Source organism: Lepisosteus oculatus, chromosome 19 (assembly GCF_040954835.1).
Source record: "Lepisosteus oculatus isolate fLepOcu1 chromosome 19, fLepOcu1.hap2, whole genome shotgun sequence".
In the NCBI taxonomy this organism is placed as follows: domain Eukaryota; kingdom Metazoa; phylum Chordata; class Actinopteri; order Semionotiformes; family Lepisosteidae; genus Lepisosteus; species Lepisosteus oculatus.
In genome coordinates this window covers 12,598,263-12,610,630 of record NC_090714.1, presented here as the reverse complement: position 1 = coordinate 12,610,630, position 12,368 = coordinate 12,598,263, and the positions used below count along the sequence as shown (strand labels likewise).

Genomic DNA, 12,368 nt, shown 5'->3' with positions numbered 1-12,368 from the left:
AGCATTTCTGCACATAAGGTGCCAAGCTTCCAAAAACAGGCCAGAACACTAAAATAAAGGCTTACAAAGATGTTATGGAGTGGAAATCTCTTTAATAGATGCAAAGCATTCTGGGTGCTATAGCCTACAAACTAGTACCTATAAGAGAATATGCTTCAGTGATGATGCAATAACTCTGGCGTTGCCTACAAACTAGTACCTATAAGAGAATATGCTTCAGTGATGATGCAATAACTCTGGCGTTGCCGGACTATTTTGAAACTGTCTGAATCTGGCAGAACAAAACAACATCTGTCAACCTAGAATAGCCTGACGTCTGACAAAAACATACAGAAAGAAAGTACGATTCATGTGTTTTCCAGGGTTCCCCCATAATCTGTTATTCCATAAGTAAGCACAGTATTGCACATTAAACAAAAGGCAAGAGTTTCATTCAGCCTGTGTGAAATTATTCAAAACATTTAGTTATGGCACAGTCAGAACAGCAACACAAAAATGAGTGTCAGCCCTGAATCATTATGATCACCTGCCAGCGTTATAGAAATATGCATCCCTGTAAAGATGTAACCTTATCTTAATAGCAATTAAGTCAAACCTCATGTACCCACAGGAGAATTCATCAGCCCCTTTGCTGAAACATATGTAACCTTCTACCAACATCCTACCACACTTAAACCAATTAAAGCAGCACACAAACTGGCTTATTTTTCTAGGTAAATTCAAAAATAAGATGAACACACCTAGATGTTTTTAATCCCTCCAAAACAGAAATTTGACACAACAATTAACTCTTAAAATGTTGTTGAGGCGTTTTTGGTTAATATTGTCTCTGCCTTGTGACAGACAGTGCATCCATTTTGTACACAAGTCACTAATCTCAGGTCCTCTTCCATTCCCCTGCACAGAGCAGAGTTTCTAATAATGAATGTTCTGGAAAAAAAAATCTAGGAAACAGATTTGGTTTCTGTGACAGGCTGTCATGTTGCTCGTGATTCATAATGTCAGTGTATCTTTTTTTTCCTCAAATTGAAGGCTTCTTTTTAAGATCAGCAAAATAGAATGTCACTAAATACCTCCCTTTCATATACTACGAAGTTATGAATCGTTTGAAACAACCGTCAGCGATAATATTCCAACACAAACCAATCCAAATCAACACAGTCACAATTTGGAAAGAAAGTGTTCAACGTTTTTTATTTTTTTTTTAAAAACAAACTTTAATATTTACTGCAAGGGGTGTTGGCAGACGAAAATGCCTGTATTATAAGGTACACTTAAGAACAAAATCACTCGCTCTGATAGCTAATTATTTATAAAGAACTTTCATAGCAGCGTTGCCTCCAGGCTGATATCATCTCACAGAAAGGAACGTGTGGGGGAGAAGACTACATCAGGAACAGTAGTTACATGTAATATTACGCGAGATTTAGTAGCAAATTCATCAACCGTAAATCGTTTTTTTTCATTACCCAGTTCAAATAGCACTTCATCAAATGAATGGAGTGACAGCCACCGCTAATGTTAATATATAATAAGGCTCAATAATAATCAATTAAATGAATTGCTTCATTTCCTCTAAACTATTTGAATATTAGGTTCAAATTAAATTAAAACCCTTAACCAGCAGAACAAAAATAAATCAGTTAAAAGGGCAGGTTTCCGCAAATATATGCAAAATACGCATATGGGTGAAAACTGTGCGTGTATTTAACAGGACAACAAGACGGACTTTCACTACAAATCCCGAGGAAAACAGAAATAGAAACGCTCGGAGAGGTTGCGTGAATAAAACGAGACTCCCTGCTAAACAGGAGAACTCCACAGCAGACAACACAACTGCAGAAAAGTTCAATGCTTGGGAGCAACTCAGAGCGTAGCGGAAAGGATATGGGTTACAAACCAGCCTCAGACACCAGCTGCGAGGTCGCGTCGTCTGCTTGAGACAAAAGAAGACCACGGGAGCGAGGGCTGGATAGGGCATCTGCGGTTCATCCTCCGAGACCAGGTCGGGAACCTGATCGCGTCCGCTCGATCCCCTGGAGCCCAAACTCTCCATAACGGGGTTCCCAGAGCTGCCCCCATCTTCCTCGTACACGGGGTCTCCGCCCCGAGCCGGGCATTGCTCCGAAGCCGAGATCGGTACTCTCACCTCCTCGCTCCCCAGCTGACGAAAGTGCTCGTTCTCCTCGCCATCAGTCATGATAGCGCGGCTGGAGACGAGACCCTGCTCGGACAACACAGGGGCTGGTCAGTCCGCCGGACAGCGACTGGGGCTGACTAGACAGAAGTTGTACTGCATTCAGAAATCCAGTTACAGTCAATGTCACAAAGGGGGTAATTTAGCTGGTTGTGTATTGCTATATTAAGAGTTCAAAATAACTGTCACAAAGTGAACGCAAAAAGTAGCTACACAGCTATGAGCTGAAGTGAAAATAATAATAGACAAAGGACGAAAAGCAAAGTTTAAATTCTTTGTCATTAAAATTCTGCGAACGAGTGCAGAGTTCATTTTACAATGACAGAATTCCACTCTTTAAGACTTGCCCTGCCATCGACAGGGATCAACGCTTTTTTTTTAAAATGCTTGAATTCAGCAGGTAATCTTTGAGTTCCAAAACTAGATGAACGAAGCTCGCTAAAACCCAGGCAAAAGTTTATTATTTAAAAAAAAAGATCATACGCATATTTCATATTTACCTTGATGTTGAGGACTGCTGAGTGCCCATAAGCATTGCATTTACTTCCCAATGCGTAGCCAGGCAAATTCCTTCTTAAGCAATCCAGGCTTTACTGCAATCCATCCTCGCTCTCACGATATAGTTTCGCCTTTCAGTCAATCCAGCTGAAGTCGCAAATAAGTGAATCAGTGAGAACTGCAGTAAGAGCATACGCGTCGCTCGTCTCCCCTGTGAGTGTTAGTAGAAAAACCGGACATTTGCACGAGGATTAACTGCGAGTCGAGGTTTGAGCGGAGCGTCTGGACCCGGCGAGGCTCCGCGCTGTTCTGAGACGCCAAACTTCTGTCTTACCGGGGGCTCTGCGACACGTGACTCCAGGTCGGAGACCGAGGAGACACCTCGGGGCTCCACCATCAGCACCGAGCCGCCCCACCTGCCTCCTCCAGCAGTGCGGGCGAGAGCGTAACTGGTTTCGGCGTAAAACAAGGCTTTATCTTTCCATCATCTCCCCTCTCCGCCTTGAGATCGCCAAGCCCAAATGACCAACTGGCCTAGCGCGTTTCCCAGGGAGACCCGCTCAGTTTATCTGGGACCATGCTTGCTGTACGATGACGGGACACGGAGGAATCTTACGACAGGCGCAGAAGTCGGATTTCTTTCCCTTTGTCTCCGAAACTGCTTCACCTCCTGCTTTGTATCAAGAGGAAGGTGCCGTTTCCTTTTCGAGCGATTACATTTACCTCTAAGGAAACGCGCAAAAGTAAGAACATATAACTTGAAGCGTACACGATGATTTAAACGGTGCTGCTGAATTGTGAAAGCCAGCAGTATTTAGCGATAAATTATTCACGCTGTGTCCGTTTGATGAGTATTTTGATTACGGCTATTATTAAAAAACATTGAGCGCACAGGCGACTACCTTGTACCTTTTTATCTTTTAGTGTAAAACTACGCGTATGCGCAGCCCGTAGCAGAAAGTGAGACGTTCCCTCTCCGAAAATCAACCCGGCAGTTTCCCACCTTTCCGCTGTTTTTGCCAGTACCCATTATTTTTTACATAGCGGAGAACATGCGTCCCTGCCCCCCAACCACAGCCTCCTGGGATAACGTGCTACAGGCGCTTGCGTCTCCATCCAGTGTTCGAGGCACCAGCGCGGAAACTGCCACGATTCCCGGGCGCTTCGGCTAAAATCGTTCGGGTTGGGTTCTGCTTTTGTTAACACGTACTGTAGGACTTCGACCTGTCGGCAAAGTACCACGATTCACTCTCACACACACTTTTGGTCTTCTCCTTCCCTCCGGACTGTAAAACGCCTCCGTTTTCGGACGCGGTGCCAAGCTGCGGCACCCTGGCTGGTATTGACATCGACGGCGCGTTAGGCACGCTTGCAGCGAGACAAAAAGTTGATTCCTATTTAATTATTTAGCGAGCTGCTCAATCCATTGACACCTCCATTTACTAGTCCTTTCCCGAAACGGATCCTTTGTCTTAAATGCGGCACACATCGCGCCAGAGATGGTCATTAAATAATTTGAGTAGTGCGCCTTTTATTCTCTAAACCCACATTTTCTACCTGTACATATAGATGGATGGGGGAGGGGTATTCTTAGGGTCTCCTGGTCTTATTCGAATTAACATTTCACTGGGTAGGTTTGAGAAATTGTGCTGCTTAGCAGTGCCTTGGATATTGCTATAAGTTAGGTCTGCCTCCTTGTTAAAATATGGGCTTGACATTAAGCTTATTATTTTTGGTAAAACCAGTGTTGGAGAGCAGGAGGTCACTTCTGTATTATTGGGCCTGTGTTGGATACGGTAGGTGATTTGGCAGAATTGTGCCTCCTCTGCAGCTACCCAGATGGGAGAATGACATTGTTGTGCTGTCTGGTCACATCTACCCTGGACCCTTCCTGCTTCTAAATTAAATTAGAGATAAGCAACACTTACAGAACTGTGCTGGACGTGTCCTTTAATTATTTCTAAACTTTTTTTGAACATGGCTAGCCATCAAAGCACAGCACAGCAAATGTCCAGATATGGAACCCTGCCTCTAAACAAGAGGTGCACATTACGAGCGTGAAATTAAAGATGGCCCTCCCTCACGTGACCTGTTTCCTGCTTGTCTGGCAAGGAACTCCTACAGCAGTACAGAAACCAGCTAAGGCCTGTCTGACTTCTCTCTTAGAAGTGGTCAGGTTTTAGCTGCAGAGATTTAGACAGGCAACACAGTTTTGTACATGGAGGAAATGTTTTCCTGTGGAGTATTTGTTCTGATAACAACTAGACCTCCCCCCACACAAACCCATACCTCAAAAACAGGATTTCCTGTAATCTGCAGGTAATTACTTCTAAATACTGTACAAATGTTAAGCTTCACAGTGTGTTTCATCCAACAGCCGTAGCTGTTGACAGAGCGAGTGTCATTGCTTGTGATTCCGGCTGTATCATGCATCTAATGTACTGGGGCAGCTACAGAAGCCACAACACTCTCACGTCACAGAGTACCTTGCTTTTACGGACTGTGAAAATGCAGTTGTATAGCATGGAACGAGGAGAGCGACACAATGCTGCATTTTTCTGCAAAAATAAAACCAGGCAAAAAATGCAAAATCATTTTGGCTCCATGGAGTTCTATGGAAGGCATGTCATGCGTCTTCAAGCATGGCAGGCTTATTCATTGTGGGGCCAAAAACAGCATTAAAGTTATTTAAGATCACCTTACCCCTCTTGGCAGCAATGCAACACGGAAAGGAATTTAATTTCAGTGAACCTGACTCGTCATAATAAAGGTTTGCAGCTGGCAGGAGTCTTTTTAAGTGAAAGCGCTTAGATATAGTTTACAAAAAGGAATAGACACTAAAGAGACCAGCAGCACTAAGACGAACGTGTGGTAAATGTTTCCCAGGGTGTGCTGAGAGTGGTGTTCAGATATGAGTGGCCTCATGTATTATTAAGGTTGGCAAAGACAAGCAGTCTTGTTTCCCTTGGTTATAAACATTTGAATTATATTTATTAGAGAGAAAGAAAAGCAGTGGTTAGCTTGCTGCCTCACAGCACTGTGGCCCCGGGTTCAGTTCTGGGCATGAGTGCATGTCTGTACAGTATGTGCCCTGCTATGGACTGGCATCCCACCCAGGGTGTATCCTGCCTTGCACCCGTTGCTTGCTGGGATAGCTCTGGCTCCTCCACAACCCTGAATTGGATAAAGTGGTTGGAAAATGGATGGGTGGATATTAGAAAGGAAATTTAAGACATACCATATATCGTACAGAAAGATCTGCTTCATTCAGAAAGCTACATACAAATCTTTGAAAAAAAAAAACCCAACATAATATAGGCTAAACCTTCTGCTTTATTTTGTTTCAGCCTACTGTCTGATTCCCACTGTTGACAGCAGTCTTGATTATAGCAATGGATCACAGAAACACAGCGGGTCAGAAGGGAAAAAAGGAAGCCATTCTTTTGATTCTATGGTTTTCAGATCATGTTCACCGTCCTTGGGTCACGCAGACGAGTTTGTCACTCTGATGTCTCCGATTCAGCTTCTCCTACGGCTCCAGAACAGAAAACGCGATATAAAACGAGGAATCCAACATCCCGGCTGCTGTATGGCAGGGGCTGTTTTTCGTCACGCGGCGCTGCTCTTCCACTGCTGTAGGTAATTTATACAAAGCTTTAAGGCCCTTTGTAAAGACCTTCATAGTAAACTGTAGGAAGCCCAGGATAAGCAGATGGGGCTTCGGCTCTTCCAACTTTGAAGTGAGAATGTGAAGAATCTCTCCCCTCCTTTCTCACAACATGCTTCAGCTGTCCTTCTCCTTCAGCAAGACACCACAACCAGCCAGCTGGACTCCAGGAATGCCGTAGCAAAGGACTTGGTTTCCTTCTAGTGACAAAAGCGGCCGCCTAATACGCTCCGGATTAAAAACAACAGTGGCTACCATGGCAGATGAAAACTCACTGATTGGGTGGGCCTGGAGAGCCGGGCGGCGCCGACTTCAGAAGTTCTTCCTTCCCCCCCCGGCCACAGCCAAGGGTTTCAAGGTTGTTGAGTCCAGAGCAAGGACGCAGACTCCGCAGCAGCACGGGCAGACAGCTTGTCGTGGGCAGCCGGCTGTCCTAATTCTCACCCCCCCCTTCCCCGTCACCTCCTTCCTGTTCCACTTCTTCTGACTTTGTCATTTATTTCCCAGTGGGTGGGGCGCAGCACAGAATTTGATACCCAAACCAAACAAAAGTTGTCTTCGGTTTGGCTAGGTCTCTCTTCTTCTGGGGGGGGGGGGACTGCTTTCTATTTAATTGTTTCAGAAACATCGTCAGGTTAGGGGGGCTGCACATCAGGGGTGGGTGATGTGGGTTCCCCTCCTGTACGGAGTTCTCTTTGGGATCCTTTTAGATGAAAAGCACCACGTAAAAGCAAGTAATTATTATTCGGACTATTACTGTAGCACTGCACCTGAATAATGAGTGTTGAACCTTCATATTTACATGTCCAAAGGTACAAAAAGGACAGTTTATCCCCCAGAGGAAATAAACTCCAAATATTTACCTCCAGTGCAGTCGTTAAACTTTTTTTTTCCCCCCAGATAAGCTTAAGCTTCATTACTGCCATACGTTTCCATTTGCTGATAAGGCAAGAGGAGTTATTTTGGAAATGCAACTTGCTGTACAAGCCAATGTTAGTTTAATCCATTTCTGGAAGTGATCTGCGGACTTTAATTAAACGTGGAGCTTCCAGTATGTTCGGTTACTCGCACTTTGGAAACTTTAGGTTTGGATTTGGGAGATAAATATTTTGTTTATTACTTAGATTAAAATGCCAGTTTGAAAAAATGCATAGACAATCATATTGCTTAAAGAGCTGTGATAGACAAGTCTCAATAATGCACTTCTATTCTTATTTGGTCATTTATGTAACTGGCTCTCACCCAACATTTCAATCAAAATAAACCCAGGTCAACACGAATGTTTGAAATTGTGTGATTTATTACAGATGACAACTGCTTTCCTTCTGGAATTGCTGGAGCCCATTTTTTTTTTACAGTTTGGTGGAATTGTTTATGTGTAAATCACAGTTTCTACAGTACATCTTAACATAAGATAAATAACCCTTTTACCATTTTCCGGGGACATAATTTCAAATCCTCCTCCCATTTAAAATACACTGCTGTACAATTCAGCATGAGAAGAATCGTTAAACGGTCAGAAGTTGAAAGATGCATTCATTTGTCCTGAGATTAGTATAATTTCTTTTTTTTTTCCTAATCTGGAAATTATACCTAATCCTAATCTGTTAGGATTCATTTGAAAGGCAAACATACAGACATACCCAACAGCAAATGTGAACACTTCTTAATAGTATTTCCAGGTCACACCCACGCAGGTCATCCATATATCTCCTAGCTGACTGATTTTACAGAGAAAAACAATCAAATAAAAGACAAAGTTGTAAAGTCAAAGATATCATTTAAAAGGCGTTTGTTTGCCAGTAACATTGGTTGACTTTTATTAGAAAGAGGACCAAATGCTAAAGCGACTCAATACAGTGCACTAATAAAGCCAATCTTCAGGCAGATCAAACAAGCTTCACCGCTGTGGTATCGAGGTGCCGCAGTGGTGCAGCGGTCTAGTTGCTCTGCCTGCACTGTTGTTTTGTTTTAACAAAAAGCCCTGGTGACAAGTTTCATCCTTACATTTAAAAATGTGTTCCCGAAGATTTGTTGCCATTACTTCTATTGTGCTCAGTCATTTTAGGAAATTACGCTAATAGGATATGACCAAAGGCTTGGCATGTTATTCAAAACTGCCAATATTTAGATCACTCAGCATTCGTATGCCAGAAATAGATGTGAATGTCACCTTGGCGGATTGAAACGTGTCCATAAACCTCTGGGAACCACTTTAACCCCTGTCTGACATTATGCTTTTTACCCTGCAGGTCGCTCAAGGGTTTCTCCATCTTGTACCCCAAAATCACCATTGACTCCTACAGCACAGTTCCGTAGTCAGCCATTTACACAAGGCAACAGTTATAGAGCCAGATAAATGGCTTTAACTCTTTCACCCTCATCCTTACTCCCCTGTTCTTCATGATCACTTTCAATTGAAGCGCCATCAGGACGTCTGCTGCCACCACTGCCCACCACCTCTGTTGTTTTCTTTAAGGCAGTAGAGCTGGTTTCTCTCTGCTCTGCTGCTGGACTGCATAGAAATCTACAGTATGCTCCTTTGCACCAATGGATAAGGCTCCTATCTATCAGACAGATTCCCTGGAACATAGGCAGAGCACTACAGGCCCCAAAACAGCTGAAAGCTCTGGTTGTTTTGGCAGGCAGATAACATAAGCACATCTAGTAACAGTTTGGTTTGCATCTGCTCTTTGAAGTCTAGAACAGCTTGCAGGGTGTAAGAACATTGCAGCCCAAACCTCTCACAGGAGAGCTTTCCTCTCTCACACCCTGGCAACCACACAATGCCTCCTTTTTCCAAAACTTGTATAGATCTCTCCACCTCCGGTACATCTTCCATGTTTAGGAGGAGTGTAACTGCAGTTTGCTCTGAATGCCAATGCAAGGTATAAACACAATCTTTGTTCTTCATGGAACAAATCCTGAAAAAAACGAGGAGCGAATGAGTATTGTTGTTTTTTGAGGCAAAAATGTTCTTTGTGCATACTGCAAAGTTGTTTTTCTTCAGACGTAAACACTGTAGATACAGAACCTGCAATAACAGACTGGTTTGCTAGGTGAACAGGGTGTGCTGTTTTCAAAATGCTCCCTGCTTTTTCATGTCATTTATGCAGCAGTTTGATGTCAAAGAGTACAAATCTCTTTATCAAACAAAAAGGACAGACTTGAGGGAATTAATACTGGAATGTACTTACGCACTGAGCTGGTTCATTCATTACAGTTTTAACTGACAGCATCTACTTAGTGACAGAAAGAATCTTCTGATCAAAAATAGCCGGCGTGCTGTGTTTCTATGCAAAATGCATCTGATTTTTTTTATTTTCCCCTCAAAACAGACAGGATATTAATGTTAATGAAGCCCCAGTACCTTTGCCAGCAGCACACTCTTTCACAGTTCTTTCTGTCTAATACGGTAATTGCTTTCTTCAAATTTTTCAACACCACCAGTGATCCATAGTACAACTATAAATGATCTCTGCTCTTTTTTACTGAAACCAAATTGATTTTTTGGCTATTAAAGAAGGGGGGGGGGTACTTTAATGTTTTATTCTTTACAATCAGTTTTTATTTTTTACAAAAATAGTATTTTCTTATGTAAGCTTGCTGTTCCAGCTGGGATTCCTCTTACCAGCTGGGATACGGGTTCGAACAGATCTCTTTTCTCCATTCTGGCAGATTACACTGCAGAAGGCTGTTTTTTTTTTCTGCCTGTCCAGACTCTCATGTAATCCTTTCAGCATTTATTTTGTAAGTCTGTATCCTATTGAGTCACGGGAAGGCTGAAACATCTCAGTATAGGCTACGATAAACTTGGGCACTGCCTGCAGTGATTGATCTAGCCTTGCCATTCTCAGAGTGGGAGACTGTCTCGCATTTGATCTGAGAGAATTCTGTTCTTTTAACCTCTCAGTCGAAATCTGGAAATCAAACTGGTATCTCCAGCTCTTCATCCTGCTCTGCAAAACAAGGCTGTCCAGTTGTATATGTTGACAAGCAAAGCCATTAGCAAATTAAGTCTGCATTAGCATCTTCTTTACTCTTAGTTTTGTTTCCATGGTTCATACTGTGATTGTTCTGAAGCAGCAGGGCTGCTGACTGTATTTCCAGGGCTATGGAATCCTGGGTATTGTTCTGCACTTGCCCTATTCTTTTATTTATAAACTATGAGAAACTAGGCTATGTATGTCATTTTAAACATGATGCTCAGTCTCGAGCTGTTGCCATAGCTACCAATTAAACCACATCATCCACTAGAAAGCATTCTATTAGGTTTCCAACGTTTGGGGTTTTTTTTAAATTAAAAAAAAAGGGCAAATTGAATTTCAGAATCTCTGCCAGAGGAATCTGAATAAGCCAGAGTGTGTGGAATACCCTCAGAACTGTCACGTGTCCTCTTTGGAAGATGAGAGGGTGGCATATCGATGAGTGACAGAGCTCCTGCATGCTCCAGAACTGCTCTCCCGCTTTTCACTCGCTGCGGAATCACAGATCGGAGACGATCAGGTCAAAGCATGTTAATGGATTTCCCAAGCTGATAATGGGGGTGGGGGATGGGGGGGGGGGGGGATGAAGGTTTGTAATACACTGACTCACTGTGGGATAAGTGATGGGCTCCTTGTCAAGAGCGTTTCCAGAAGAGATGTACTCACACGCACGCCAGTACGGGTGAGCGGCATTATCGCGCCGAGCCACGGCGCACCAGACAAGCGAGAAGGGGTCTGGTCTTCAAACGGGGAGGTGACAGACCGTCCTGCCTGCCACATGGAAACGCCAGAGCTGCGCAAACAGGAGAAGCTGTCAAGCCCCAGACCACTCAAGGAAAAACAAAATGAAACAGTGCAATCCATCTCAAATGAATCTGAGCAAGAGTTTGGCTGCTCTGGCCAGACTGAGGCAGTTGCAGGTTTTGTTGCTGTAGGACAATTGGGAAACTCAAGGTATTTTTACACTTCCCTCCTGAAGGATACCCCCAGAATAGCATTCCCTCCGAGCAGAAAGAAAAATCTAGACAGCAAGAGAGAGGCAAACTAACCCCTTGAAATACCGAATTGTCCTGTTTTCTGAACTTACATGGAAATACTGTATAAGATAGCTCATAGCAATTCATCGGACAATTTTTTTGTGTGCTTTTCCTGTAACATTTGATTCCCCAGAAATCTCCCAGAACATGCACATCTCCTTTAGGTAGTGGCATCGCTTTTATGACTCATTTTTATTTTATCTCGAAAGGCTGTTACCTGGCGATAAGGGACAGATGCGAAGCTTTTAAATATCAGCCACCTTCCTTTAATAATGAAGCTAAATCAAATGCCACCGTCTTGTGGTATTTGTTTTCAAATCAATCAACCGGCGAATCAAGGATAATTTGCATGAGGTCACTTGGCAAATGTGATGGGAGTCTTTTTTTTCCTGGTGCGTATTTCGGCGGAGACCTTCATGCAGAGCAATTATACAGGGACTGGGAAGAAGCACTGGGAAAAGGTCAGCAGAAGTTCAAACCAGTCCTCTGGGAACCAGGCAAGGAAAGGGAGAGCTGCTGGTTTCTGCTGATAATTATACTGAAACCACTACTTTGTTCCCTTATTATCTCACTAAAAAAACAGAGAAAGATGTCATTTAAGATCACCCGAACAGCTTCTTAAGAATATTTCAGGAATTGCTAAATGAGAGAACAGAAGACTGGAACAGCTGCCAAAAGCAAGCAATTCTCCTTCCTGGCCCTGATTTAAAGGACAAAGACTTCTACGGTAATATGGTCTGTAGAGTAACCCCATAAAAAAGCTGGTTACATACTTCAAGAAATTCAGGGGTCACAAAACAAAAAAATTATGGAAGGAGATGGATTCATGTAGCGTGAAAAAAGCACTAAAGAAACTAACTGCACTGAACATCTCATACAGCTTGAGTCACCTATGACGGCCCACTAAAGCAGGAAAACATGTTCCAGATTTTTGGGAATGTTGTGGGAAATTGAAAACAATGTTCTCTTCTCTTGCTGGTCAA

General features: G+C 43.2%; 1 long non-coding RNA gene across 6 annotated transcripts in view; it reads right to left on the bottom strand.

Annotated features, from left to right (window-relative positions):
* Positions 1-6,975: 6,975 nt before the first annotated feature.
* The window catches only part of LOC138224229 (uncharacterized), a 66,950-nt gene continuing 61,557 nt past the window's right edge, over positions 6,976-12,368 (bottom strand). For 3 of the 6 annotated variants that reach the window (XR_011182608.1, XR_011182607.1, XR_011182609.1), the window contains 3 exons: positions 10,959-11,141; positions 8,006-9,286; positions 6,976-7,065 (listed from right to left, as the gene is read on the bottom strand). This is a non-coding gene — a long non-coding RNA (uncharacterized lncRNA). Of the gene's footprint in view, positions 7,066-8,005; positions 9,287-10,590; positions 10,840-10,958; positions 11,142-12,368 lie in introns of those variants that run through there. The other 3 variants (XR_011182610.1, XR_011182611.1, XR_011182612.1) reach the window with 3 other exon arrangements.